The sequence below is a fragment of the Ammospiza caudacuta genome, chromosome 2 (genome assembly GCF_027887145.1).
Source record: "Ammospiza caudacuta isolate bAmmCau1 chromosome 2, bAmmCau1.pri, whole genome shotgun sequence".
Lineage (NCBI taxonomy): Eukaryota > Metazoa > Chordata > Aves > Passeriformes > Passerellidae > Ammospiza > Ammospiza caudacuta.
In genome coordinates this window covers 21,400,748-21,415,066 of record NC_080594.1, presented here as the reverse complement: position 1 = coordinate 21,415,066, position 14,319 = coordinate 21,400,748, and positions in this window count along the sequence as shown.

Here is a 14,319-nt window from a genome sequence, read left to right as displayed (position 1 = left end):
GCCCTGCGAGCGGCACAATCGTCTTTGCGCGAAGAAGCCGCTTCTTCGCCTCCGGGAGCCGGAGAGAGCGGCAGCTTCGGAAAGGCGCAGAAGGAAGCTGTACAACACTGGGATTGTGTGCGCAGCTTGCCAACTAAATGAAAACAGTACCTTACCACTCTCCTGACTTTTCCAATCTCATGAACATTCCACTGGAAGCTGTTTTGGACAACTTTTTTTGCTTCCTTCCAAACACTTGGCAGACCTCCGTGGAACGTCCAGAACACGATGGGAGATGTTTTCTGTGCTGGCACAGTTTTTCCTAGCCAGACATAGTGGAAAAGCTTTCTGCTAAGATGTAGACTACAAAAGACGCTAAAGACCAAGGTGCGATACTCTCCGGAGCTAAGCGCCGCTCCCGGGCGTCTTTCGGCAGAAGCCGCGCTAAGGAGAGCCCTGCGAGCGGCACAATCGCCTTTGCGCGAAGAAGCCGCTTCTTCGCCTCCGGGAGCCGGAGAGAGCGGCAGCTTCGGAAAGGCGCAGAAGGAAGCTGTACAACACTGGGATTGTGTGCGCAGCTTGCCAACTGACAGAAAACAGTACCTTACCACTCTCCTGACTTTTCCAATCACATGAACATTCCACTGGAAGCTGTTTTGGACAACTTTTCTTTGCTTCCTTCCAAACACTTGGCAGACCTCCGTGGAACGTCCAGAACACGATGGGAGATGTTTTCTGTGCTGGCACAGTTTTTCCTCACCAGACATATTGGAAAAGCTTTCTGCTAAGATGAAGACTACAAAAGACGCTAAAGACCAAGGTACGATGCTCTCCGGAGCTAAGCGCCGCTCCCGGGCGTCTTTTGGCAGAAGCCGCGGTAAGGCGAGCCCTGCGAGCGGCACAATCGTCTTTGCGCGAAGAAGCCGCTTCTTCGCCTCCGGGAGCCGGAGAGAGCGGCAGCTTTGGAAAGGCGCAGAAGGAAGCTGTACAACACTGGGATTGTGTGTGCAGCTTGCCAACTGACAGAAAACAGTACCTTACCACTCTCCTGACTTTTCCAATCACATGAACATTGCACTGGAAGCTGTTTTGGACAACTTTTCTTTGCTTCCTTCCAAACACTTGGCAGACCTCCGTGGAACGTCGAGAACACGATGGGAGCTGTTTTCTGTGCTGGCACAGTTTTTCCTAGCCAGACATAGTGGAAAAGCTTTCTGCTAAGATGAAGACTACAAAAGACGCTAAAGACCAAGGTACGATGGCTGTCCGGAGCTAAGCGCCGCTCCCGGGCGTATTTCGGCAGAAGCCGCGCTAAGGAGAGCCCTGCGAGCGGCACAATCGTCTTTGCGCGAAGAAGCCGCTTCTTCGCCTCCGGGAGCCGGAGAGAGCGGCAGCTTCGGAAAGGCGCAGAAGGAAGCTGTACAACACTGGGATTGTGTGCACAGCTTGCCAACTGACAGAAAACAGTACCTTACCACTCTCCTGACTTTTCCAATCACATGAACATTCGACTGGAAGCTGTTTTGGACAACTTTTCTTTGCTTCCTTCCAAACACTTGGCAGACCTCCGTGGAACGTCCAGAACACGATGGGAGCTGTTTTCTGTGCTGGCACAGTTTTTCCTCGCCAGACATAGTGGAAAAGATTTCTGCTAAGATGAAGACTACAAAAGACGCTAAAGACCAAGGTACGATGCTCTCCGGAGCTAAGCGCCGCTCCCGGGCGTCTTTCGGCAGAAGCCGCGCTAAGGAGAGCCCTGCGAGCGGCACAATCGTCTTTGCGCGAAGAAGCCGCTTCTTCGCCTCCGGGAGCCGGAGAGAGCGGCAGCTTTGGAAAGGCGCAGAAGGTAGCTGTACAACACTGGGATTGTGTGCGCAGCTTGCCAACTGATAGGAAACAGTACCTTAGCACTCTCCTGACTTTTCCAATCACATGAACATTCCACTGGAAGCTGTTTTGGACAACTTTTCTTTGCTTCCTTCCAAACACTTGGCAGACCTCCGTGGAACGTTTAGAACACGATGGGAGATGTTTTCTGTGCTGGCACAGTTTTTCCTCGCCAGACATAGTGGAAAAGCTTTCTGCTAAGATGTAGACTACAAAAGACGCTAAAGACGAAGGTACGATGCTCTCCGGAGCTAAACGCCGCTCCCGGGCGTCTTTCGGCAGAAGCCGCGCTAAGGAGAGCCCTGCGAGCGGTAAAATCATCTTTGCGCGAAGAAGCCGCTTCTTCGCCTCCGGGAGCCGGAGAGAGCGGCAGCTTCGGAAAGGCGCAGAAGGAAGCTGTACAACACTGGGATTGTGTGCACAGCTTGCCAACAGACAGAAAACAGTACCTTAGCACTCTCCTGAATTTTCCAATCACATGAACATTCGACTGGAAGCTGTTTTGGACAACTTTTCTTTGCTTCCTTCCAAACACTTGGCAGACCTCCGTGGAACGTCTAGTACACGATGGGAGATGTTTTCTGTGCTGGCACAGTTTTTCCTCGCCAGACATAGTGGAAAAGCTTTCTGCTAAGATGTAGACTACAAAAGACGCTAAAGACCAAGGTACGATGGCTCTCCGGAGCTAAGCGCCGCTCCCGGGCGTCTTTAGGCAGAAGGCGCGCTAAGGAGAGCCCTGCGAGCGGCACAATCGTCTTTGCGCGAAGAAGCCGCTTCTTCGCCTCCGGGAGCCGGAGAGAGCGGCAGCTTCGGAAAGGCGCAGAAGGAAGCTGTACAACACTGGGATTGTGTGCGCAGCTTGTCAACTAAATGAAAACAGTACCTTAGCACTCTCCTGAATTTTCCAATCACATGAACATTCGACTGGAAGCTGTTTTGGACAACTTTTCTTTGCTTCCTTCCAAACACTTGGCAGACCTCCGTGGAACGTCTAGTACACGATGGGAGATGTTTTCTGTGCTGGCACAGTTTTTCCTCGCCAGACATAGTGGAAAAGCTTTCTGCTAAGATGTAGACTACAAAAGACGCTAAAGACCAAGGTACGATGGCTCTCCGGAGCTAAGCGCCGCTCCCGGGCGTCTTTAGGCAGAAGGCGCGCTAAGGAGAGCCCTGCGAGCGGCACAATCGTCTTTGCGCGAAGAAGCCGCTTCTTCGCCTCCGGGAGCCGGAGAGAGCGGCAGCTTCGGAAAGGCGCAGAAGGAAGCTGTACAACACTGGGATTGTGTGCGCAGCTGGCCAACTGATAGAAAACAGTACCTTACCACTCTCCTGACTTTTCCAATCACATGAACAGTCGACTGGAAGCTGTTTTGGACAACTTTTTTTGCTTCCTTCCAAACACTTGGCAGACCTCCGTGGAACGTCCAGAACACGATGGGAGATGTTTTCTCTGCTGGCACAGTTTTTCCTAGCCAGACATAGTGGAAAAGCTTTCTGCTAAGATGTAGACTACAAAAGACGCTAAAGACCAAGGTACGATACTCTCCGGAGCTAAACGCCGCTCCCGGGCGTCTTTCGGCAGAAGCCGCGCTAAGGAGAGCCCTGCGAGCGGCACAATCGTCTTTGCGCGAAGAAGCCGCTTCTTCGCCTCCGGGAGCCGGAGAGAGCGGCAGCTTCGGAAAGGCGCAGAAGGAAGCTGTACAACACTGGGATTGTGTGCGCAGCTTGCCAACTGACAGAAAACAGTACCTTAACACTCTCCTGACTTTTCCAATCACATGAACATTCCACTGGAAGCTGTTTTGGACAACTTTTCTTTGCTTCCTTCCAAACACCTGGCAGACCTCCGTGGAACGTCCAGAACACGATGGGAGATGTTTTCTGTGCTGGCACAGTTTTTCCTCGCCAGACATAGTGGAAAAGCTTTCTGCTAAGATGAAGACTACAAAAGACGCTAAAGACCAAGGTACGATGCTCTCCGGAGCTAAGCGCCGCTCCCGGGCGTCTTTCGGCAGAAGCCGCGGTAAGGCGAGCCCTGCGAGCGGCACAATCGTCTTTGCGCGAAGAAGCCGCTTCTTCGCCTCCGGGAGCCGGAGTGAGCGGCAGCTTTGGAAAGGCGCAGAAGGAAGCTGTACAACACTGGGATTGTGTGCGCAGCTTGCCAACTGATAGAAAACAGTACCTTACCACTCTCCTGACTTTTCCAATCACATGAACATTCCACTGGAAGCTGTTTTGGACAACTTTTCTTTGCTTCCTTCCAAACACTTGGCAGACCTCCGTGGAACGTCTAGAACACGATGGGAGCTGTTTTCTGTGCTGGCACAGTTCTTCCTCGCCAGACATAGTGGAAAAGCTTTCTGCTAAGATGTAGACTACAAAAGACGCTAAAGACCAAGGTACGATGGCTCTCCGGAGCTAAGCGCCGCTCCCGGGCGTCTTTCGGCAGAAGCCGCGCTAAGGCGAGCCCTGCGAGCGGCACAATCGTCTTTGCGCGAAGAAGCCGCTTCTTCGCCTCCGGGAGCCGGAGAGAGCGGCAGCTTCGGAAAGGCGCAGAAGGAAGCTGTACAACACTGGGATTGTGTGCGCAGCTGGCCAACTGATAGAAAACAGTACCTTACCACTCTCCTGACTTTTCCAATCACATGAACATTCGACTGGAAGCTGTTTTGGACAACTTTTCTTTGCTTCCTTCCAAACACTTGGCAGACCTCCGTGGAACGTCTAGTACACGATGGGAGCTGTTTTCTGTGCTGGCACAGTTTTTCCTCGCCAGACATAGTGGAAAAGCTTTCTGCCAGGATGTAGACTACAAAAGACGCTAAAGACCAAGGTACGATGCTCTCCGGAGCTAAGCGCCGCTCCCGGGCGTCTTTCGGCAGAAGCCGGGCTAAGGAGAGCCCTGCGAGCGGCACAATCGTCTTTGCGCGTAGAAGCCGCTTCTTCGCCTCCGGGAGCCGGAGAGAGCGGCAGCTTCGGAAAGGCGCAGAAGGAAGCTGTACAACACTGGGATTGCGTGCGCAGCTTGCCAACTGATAGAAAACAGTACCTTAGCACTCTCCTGACTTTTCCAATCACATGAACAGTCGACTGGATGCTGTTTTGGACAACTTCTCTTTGCTTCCTTCCAAACACTTGGCAGACCTCCGTGGAACGTCTAGAACACGATGGGAGCTGTTTTCTGTGAAGGCACAGTTTTTCCTCGCCAGACATAGTGGAAAAGCTTTCTGCTAAGATGAAGACTACAAAAGACGCTAAAGACCAAGGTACGATGCTCTCCGGAGCTAAGCGCCGCTCCCGGGCGTCTTTCGGCAGAAGCCGCGCTAAGGAGAGCCCTGCGAGCGGCACAATCGTCTTTGCGCGAAGAAGCCGCTTCTTCGCCTCCGGGAGCCGGAGAGAGCGGCAGCTTCGGAAAGGCGCAGAAGGAAGCTGTACAACACTGGGATTGTGTGCGCAGCTTGCCAACTAAATGAAAACAGTACCTTACCACTCTCCTGACTTTTCCAATCTCATGAACATTCCACTGGAAGCTGTTTTGGACAACTTTTTTTGCTTCCTTCCAAACACTTGGCAGACCTCCGTGGAACGTCCAGAACACGATGGGAGATGTTTTCTGTGCTGGCACAGTTTTTCCTCGCCAGACATAGTGGAAAAGCTTTCTGCTAAGATGTAGACTACAAAAGACGCTAAAGACCAAGGTGCGATACTCTCCGGAGCTAAGCGCCGCTCCCGGGCGTCTTTCGGCAGAAGCCGCGCTAAGGAGAGCCCTGCGAGCGGCACAATCGCCTTTGCGCGAAGAAGCCGCTTCTTCGCCTCCGTGAGCCGGAGAGAGCGGCAGCTTCGGAAAGGCGCAGAAGGAAGCTGTACAACACTGGGATTGTGTGCGCAGCTTGCCAACTGACAGAAAACAGTACCTTACCACTCTCCTGACTTTTCCAATCACATGAACATTGCACTGGAAGCTGTTTTGGACAACTTTTCTTTGCTTCCTTCCAAACACTTGGCAGACCTCCGTGGAACGTCCAGAACACGATGGGAGATGTTTTCTGTGCTGGCACAGTTTTTCCTCACCAGACATATTGGAAAAGCTTTCTGCTAAGATGAAGACTACAAAAGACGCTAAAGACCAAGGTACGATGCTCTCCGGAGCTAAGCGCCGCTCCCGGGCGTCTTTCGGCAGAAGCCGCGCTAAGGCGAGCCCTGCGAGCGGCACAATCGTCTTTGCGCGAAGAAGCCGCTTCTTCGCCTCCGGGAGCCGGAGAGAGCGGCAGCTTCGGAAAGGCGCAGAAGGAAGCTGTACAACACTGGGATTGTGTGCGCAGCTTGCCAACTGACAGAAAACAGTACCTTACCACTCTCCTGACTTTTCCAATCACATGAACATTCCACTGGAAGCTGTTTTGGACAACTTTTCTTTGCTTCCTTCCAAACACTTGGCAGACCTCCGTGGAACGTCGAGAACACGATGGGAGCTGTTTTCTGTGCTGGCACAGTTTTTCCTAGCCAGACATAGTGGAAAAGCTTTCTGCTAAGATGAAGACTACAAAAGACGCTAAAGACCAAGGTACGATGGCTGTCCGGAGCTAAGCGCCGCTCCCGGGCGTATTTCGGCAGAAGCCGCGCTAAGGAGAGCCCTGCGAGCGGCACAATCGTCTTTGCGCGAAGAAGCCGCTTCTTCGCCTCCGGGAGCCGGAGAGAGCGGCAGCTTCGGAAAGGCGCAGAAGGAAGCTGTACAACACTGGGATTGTGTGCACAGCTTGCCAACTGACAGAAAACAGTACCTTACCACTCTCCTGACTTTTCCAATCACATGAACATTCGACTGGAAGCTGTTTTGGACAACTTTTCTTTGCTTCCTTCCAAACACTTGGCAGACCTCCGTGGAACGTCCAGAACACGATGGGAGCTGTTTTCTGTGCTGGCACAGTTTTTCCTCGCCAGACATAGTGGAAAAGATTTCTGCTAAGATGAAGACTACAAAAGACGCTAAAGACCAAGGTACGATGCTCTCCGGAGCTAAGCGCCGCTCCCGGGCGTCTTTCGGCAGAAGCCGCGCTAAGGAGAGCCCTGCGAGCGGCACAATCGTCTTTGCGCGAAGAAGCCGCTTCTTCGCCTGCGGGAGCCGGAGAGAGCGGCAGCTTTGGAAAGGCGCAGAAGGTAGCTGTACAACACTGGGATTGTGTGCGCAGCTTGCCAACTGATAGGAAACAGTACCTTAGCACTCTCCTGACTTTTCCAATCACATGAACATTCCACTGGAAGCTGTTTTGGACAACTTTTCTTTGCTTCCTTCCAAACACTTGGCAGACCTCCGTGGAACGTTTAGAACACGATGGGAGATGTTTTCTGTGCTGGCACAGTTTTTCCTCGCCAGACATAGTGGAAAAGCTTTCTGCTAAGATGTAGACTACAAAAGACGCTAAAGACGAAGGTACGATGCTCTCCGGAGCTAAGCGCCGCTCCCGGGCGTCTTTCGGCAGAAGCCGGGCTAAGGAGAGCCCTGCGAGCGGCACAATCGTCTTTGCGCGTAGAAGCCGCTTCTTCGCCTCCGGGAGCCGGAGAGAGCGGCAGCTTCGGAAAGGCGCAGAAGGAAGCTGTACAACACTGGGATTGCGTGCGCAGCTTGCCAACTGATAGAAAACAGTACCTTAGCACTCTCCTGACTTTTCCAATCACATGAACAGTCGACTGGATGCTGTTTTGGACAACTTCTCTTTGCTTCCTTCCAAACACTTGGCAGACCTCCGTGGAACGTCTAGAACACGATGGGAGCTGTTTTCTGTGAAGGCACAGTTTTTCCTCGCCAGACATAGTGGAAAAGCTTTCTGGTACGATGAAGACTACAAAAGACGCTAAAGACCAAGGTACGATGCTCTCCGGAGCTAAGCGCCGCTCCCGGGCGTCTTTCGGCAGAAGCCGCGCTAAGGAGAGCCCTGCGAGCGGCACAATCGTCTTTGCGCGAAGAAGCCGCTTCTTCGCCTCCGGGAGCCGGAGAGAGCGGCAGCTTCGGAAAGGCGCAGAAGGAAGCTGCACAACACTGGGATTGTGTGCGCAGCTTGCCAACTAAATGAAAACAGTACCTTACCACTCTCCTGACTTTTCCAATCTCATGAACATTCCACTGGAAGCTGTTTTGGACAACTTTTTTTGCTTCCTTCCAAACACTTGGCAGACCTCCGTGGAACGTCCAGAACACGATGGGAGATGTTTTCTGTGCTGGCACAGTTTTTCCTAGCCAGACATAGTGGAAAAGCTTTCTGCTAAGATGTAGACTACAAAAGACGCTAAAGACCAAGGTGCGATACTCTCCGGAGCTAAGCGCCGCTCCCGGGCGTCTTTCGGCAGAAGCCGCGCTAAGGAGAGCCCTGCGAGCGGCACAATCGCCTTTGCGCGAAGAAGCCGCTTCTTCGCCTCCGGGAGCCGGAGAGAGCGGCAGCTTCGGAAAGGCGCAGAAGGAAGCTGTACAACACTGGGATTGTGTGCGCAGCTTGCCAACTGACAGAAAACAGTACCTTACCACTCTCCTGACTTTTCCAATCACATGAACATTCCACTGGAAGCTGTTTTGGACAACTTTTCTTTGCTTCCTTCCAAACACTTGGCAGACCTCCGTGGAACGTCCAGAACACGATGGGAGATGTTTTCTGTGCTGGCACAGTTTTTCCTCACCAGACATATTGGAAAAGCTTTCTGCTAAGATGAAGACTACAAAAGACGCTAAAGACCAAGGTACGATGCTCTCCGGAGCTAAGCGCCGCTCCCGGGCGTCTTTCGGCAGAAGCCGCGCTAAGGCGAGCCCTGCGAGCGGCACAATCGTCTTTGCGCGAAGAAGCCGCTTCTTCGCCTCCGGGAGCCGGAGAGAGCGGCAGCTTTGGAAAGGCGCAGAAGGAAGCTGTACAACACTGGGATTGTGTGCGCAGCTTGCCAACTGACAGAAAACAGTACCTTACCACTCTCCTGACTTTTCCAATCACATGAACATTCCACTGGAAGCTGTTTTGGACAACTTTTCTTTGCTTCCTTCCAAACACTTGGCAGACCTCCGTGGAACGTCGAGAACACGATGGGAGCTGTTTTCTGTGCTGGCACAGTTTTTCCTCGCCAGACATAGTGGAAAAGCTTTCTGCTAAGATGAAGACTACAAAAGACGCTAAAGACCAAGGTACGATGGCTGTCCGGAGCTAAGCGCCGCTCCCGGGCGTATTTCGGCAGAAGCCGCGCTAAGGAGAGCCCTGCGAGCGGCACAATCGTCTTTGCGCGAAGAAGCCGCTTCTTCGCCTCCGGGAGCCGGAGAGAGCGGCAGCTTCGGAAAGGCGCAGAAGGAAGCTGTACAACACTGGGATTGTGTGCACAGCTTGCCAACTGACAGAAAACAGTACCTTACCACTCTCCTGACTTTTCCAATCACATGAACATTCGACTGGAAGCTGTTTTGGACAACTTTTCTTTGCTTCCTTCCAAACACTTGGCAGACCTCCGTGGAACGTCCAGAACACGATGGGAGCTGTTTTCTGTGCTGGCACAGTTTTTCCTCGCCAGACATAGTGGAAAAGATTTCTGCTAAGATGAAGACTACAAAAGACGCTAAAGACCAAGGTACGATGCTCTCCGGAGCTAAGCGCCGCTCCCGGGCGTCTTTCGGCAGAAGCCGCGCTAAGGAGAGCCCTGCGAGCGGCACAATCGTCTTTGCGCGAAGAAGCCGCTTCTTCGCCTGCGGGAGCCGGAGAGAGCGGCAGCTTTGGAAAGGCGCTGAAGGTAGCTGTACAACACTGGGATTGTGTGCGCAGCTTGCCAACTGATAGGAAACAGTACCTTAGCACTCTCCTGACTTTTCCAATCACATGAACATTCCACTGGAAGCTGTTTTGGACAACTTTTCTTTGCTTCCTTCCAAACACTTGGCAGACCTCCGTGGAACGTTTAGAACACGATGGGAGATGTTTTCTGTGCTGGCACAGTTTTTCCTCGCCAGACATAGTGGAAAAGCTTTCTGCTAAGATGTAGACTACAAAAGACGCTAAAGACGAAGGTACGATGCTCTCCGGAGCTAAACGCCGCTCCCGGGCGTCTTTCGGCAGAAGCCGCGCTAAGGAGAGCCCTGCGAGCGGCAAAATCATCTTTGCGCGAAGAAGCCGCTTCTTCGCCTCCGGGAGCCGGAGAGAGCGGCAGCTTCGGAAAGGCGCAGAAGGAAGCTGTACAACACTGGGATTGTGTGCACAGCTTGCCAACTGACAGAAAACAGTACCTTACCACTCTCCTGAATTTTCCAATCACATGAACATTCGACTGGGAGCTGTTTTGGACAACTTTTTTTGCTTCCTTCCAAACACTTGGCAGACCTCCGTGGAACGTCCAGAACACGATGGGAGATGTTTTCTCTGCTGGCACAGTTTTTCCTAGCCAGACATAGTGGAAAAGCTTTCTGCTAAGATGTAGACTACAAAAGACGCTAAAGACCAAGGTACGATACTCTCCGGAGCTAAACGCTGCTCCCGGGCGTCTTTCGGCAGAAGCCGCGCTAAGGAGAGCCCTGCGAGCGGCACAATCGTCTTTGCGCGAAGAAGCCGCTTCTTCGCCTCCGGGAGCCGGAGAGAGCGGCAGCTTCGGAAAGGCGCAGAAGGAAGCTGTACAACACTGGGATTGTGTGCGCAGCTTGCCAACTGACAGAAAACAGTACCTTACCACTCTCCTGACGTTTCCAATCACATGAATATTGCAATGGAAGCTGTTTTGGACAACTTTTCTTTGCTTCCTTCCAAACACTTGGCAGACCTCCGTGGAACGTCCAGAACACGATGGGAGATGTTTTCTGTGCTGGCACAGTTTTTCCTCGCCAGACATAGTGGAAAAGCTTTCTGCTAAGATGAAGACTACAAAAGACGCTAAAGACCAAGGTACGATGCTCTCCGGAGCTAAGCGCCGCTCCCGGGCGTCTTTCGGCAGAAGCCGCGGTAAGGTGAGCCCTGCGAGCGGCACAATCGTCTTTGCGTGAAGAAGCCGCTTCTTCGCCTCCGGGAGCCGGAGAGAGCGGCAGCTTCGGAAAGGCGCAGAAGGAAGCTGTACAACACTGGGATTGTGTGCGCAGCTGGCCAACTGATAGAAAACAGTACCTTACCACTCTCCTGACTTTTCCAATCACATGAACAGTCGACTGGAAGCTGTTTTGGACAACTTTTCTTTGCTTCCTTCCAAACACTTGGCAGACCTCTTTGGAACGTCTAGTACACGATGGGAGCTCTTTTCTGTGCTGGCACAGTTTTTCCTCGCCAGACATAGTGGAAAAGCTTTCTGCCAGGATGTAGACTACAAAAGACGCTAAAGACCAAGGTACGATGCTCTCCGGAGCTAAGCGCCGCTCCCGGGCGTCTTTCGGCAGAAGCCGGGCTAAGGAGAGCCCTGCGAGCGGCACAATCGTCTTTGCGCGTAGAAGCCGCTTCTTCGCCTCCGGGAGCCGGAGAGAGCGGCAGCTTCGGAAAGGCGCAGAAGGAAGCTGTACAACACTGGGATTGCGTGCGCAGCTTGCCAACTGATAGAAAACAGTACCTTAGCACTCTCCTGACTTTTCCAATCACATGAACAGTCGACTGGATGCTGTTTTGGACAACTTCTCTTTGCTTCCTTCCAAACACTTGGCAGACCTCCGTGGAACGTCGAGAACACGATGGGAGCTGTTTTCTGTGCTGGCTCAGTATTTCCTCGCCAGACATAGTGGAAAAGCTTTCTGCTAAGATGAAGACTACAAAAGACGCTAAAGACCAAGGTACGATGCTCTCCGGAGCTAAGCGCCGCTCCCGGGCGTCTTTCGGCAGAAGCCGCGCTAAGGAGAGCCCTGCGAGCGGCACAATCGTCTTTGCGCGAAGAAGCCGCTTCTTCGCCTCCGGGAGCCGGAGAGAGCGGCAGCTTCGGAAAGGCGCAGAAGGAAGCTGTACAACACTGGGATTGTGTGCGCAGCTTGCCAACTAAATGAAAACAGTACCTTACCACTCTCCTGACTTTTCCAATCTCATGAACATTCCACTGGAAGCTGTTTTGGACAACTTTTTTTGCTTCCTTCCAAACACTTGGCAGACCTCCGTGGAACGTCCAGAACACGATGGGAGATGTTTTCTGTGCTGGCACAGTTTTTCCTAGCCAGACATAGTGGAAAAGCTTTCTGCTAAGATGAAGACTACAAAAGACGCTAAAGACCAAGGTACGATGCTCTCCGGATCTAAGCGCCGCTCCCGGGCGTCTTTCGGCAGAAGCCGCGCTAAGGCGAGCCCTGCGAGCGGCACAATCGTCTTTGCGCGAAGAAGCCGCTTCTTCGCCTCCGGGAGCCGGAGAGAGCGGCAGCTTTGGAAAGGCGCAGAAGGAAGCTGTACAACACTGGGATTGTGTGCGCAGCTTGCCAACTGATAGAAAACAGTACCTTACCACTCTCCTGACTTTTCCAATCACATGAACATTCCACTGGAAGCTGTTTTGGACAACTTTTCTTTGCTTCCTTCCAAACACTTGGCAGACCTCCGTGGAACGTCTAGAACACGATGGGAGCTGTTTTCTGTGCTGGCACAGTTCTTCCTCGCCAGACATAGTGGAAAAGCTTTCTGCTAAGATGTAGACTACAAAAGACGCTAAAGACCAAGGTACGATGGCTCTCCGGAGCTAAGCGCCGCTCCCGGGCGTCTTTCGGCAGAAGCCGCGCTAAGGCGAGCCCTGCGAGCGGCACAATCGTCTTTGCGCGAAGAAGCCGCTTCTTCGCCTCCGGGAGCCGGAGAGAGCGGCAGCTTCGGAAAGGCGCAGAAGGAAGCTGTACAACACTGGGATTGTGTGCGCAGCTTGCCAACTGATAGAAAACAGTACCTTACCACTCTCCTCACTTTTCCAATCACATGAACAGTTGACTGGATGCTGTTTTGGACAACTTCTCTGTGCTTCCTTCCAAACACCTGGCAAACCTCCGTGGAACGTCTAGAACACGATGGGAGCTGTTTTCTGTGCTGGCACAGTTTTTCCTCGCCAGACATAGTGGAAAAGCTTTCTGCTAAGATGTAGACTACAAAAGACGCTAAAGACGAAGGTACGATGCTCTCCGGAGCTAAGCGCTGCTCCCGGGCGTCTTTCGGCAGAAGCCGCGCTAAGGAGAGCCCTGCGAGCGGCACAATCGACTTTGCGCGAAGAAGTGGCTTCTTCGCCTCTGTGAGCAGGAGAGAGCGGCAGCTTCGGAAAGGCGCAGAAGGAAGCTGTACAACACTGGGATTGTGTGCGCAGCTTGCCAACTGATAGAAAACAGTACCTTACCACTCTCCTGACTTTTCCAATCACATGAACATTCCACTGGAAGCTGTTTTGGACAACTTTTCTTTGCTTCCTTCCAAACACTTGGCAGACCTCCGTGGAACGTCTAGAACACGATGGGAGCTGTTTTCTGTGCTGGCACAGTTTTTCCTCGCCAGACATAGAGGAAAAGATTTCTGCTAAGATGAAGACTACAAAAGACGCTAAAGACCAAGGTACGATGCTCTCCGGAGGTAACAGCCGCTCCCGGGCGTCTTTCGGCAGAAGCCGCGCTAAGGAGAGCCCTGCGAGCGGCACAATCGTCTTTGCACGAAGAAGCCGCTTCTTCGCCTCCGGGAGCCGGAGAGAGCGGCAGCTTCGGAAAGGCGCAGAAGGAAGCTGTACAACACTGGGATTGTGTGCGCAGCTTGCCAACTGATAGAAAACAGTACCTTACCACTCTCCTGACTTTTCCAATCACATGAACATTCGATTGGAAGCTGTTTTGGAGAACTTTTCTTTGCTTCCTTCCAAACACTTGGCAGACCCCTGTGGAACGTCCAGAACACGATGGGAGCTGTTTTCTGTGCTGGCACAGTTTTTCGTAGCCAGACATAGTGGAAAAGCTTTCTGCTAAGATGTAGACTACAAAAGACGCTAAAGACCAAGGTACGATGCTCTCCGGAGCTAAACTCCGCTCCCGGGCATCTTTCGGCAGAAGCCGCGCTACGGAGAGCCCTGCGAGCGGCACAATCGTCTTTGTGCGAAGAAGCCGCTTCTTCGCCTCCGGGAGCCGGAGAGAGTGGCAGCTTCGGAAAGGCGCAGAAGGAAACTGTACAACACTGGGATTGTGTGCACAGCTTGCCAACTGACGGAAAACAGTACCTTACCACTCTCCTGACTTTTCCAATCACATGAACATTCCACTGGAAGCTGTTTTGGAGAACTTTTCTTTGCTTCCTTCCAAACACTTGGCAGACCTCCGTGGAACGTCTAGAACACGATGGGAGATGTTTTCTCTGCTGGCACAGTTTTTCCTCGCCAGACATAGTGGAAAAGCTTTCTGCTAAGATGTAGACTACAAAAGACGCTAAAGACCAAGGTACGATGGCTCTCCGGAGCTAAGCGCCGCTCCCGGGCGTCTTTCGGCAGAAGCCGTGCTAAGGAGAGCCCTGCGAGCGGCACAATCGTCTTTGC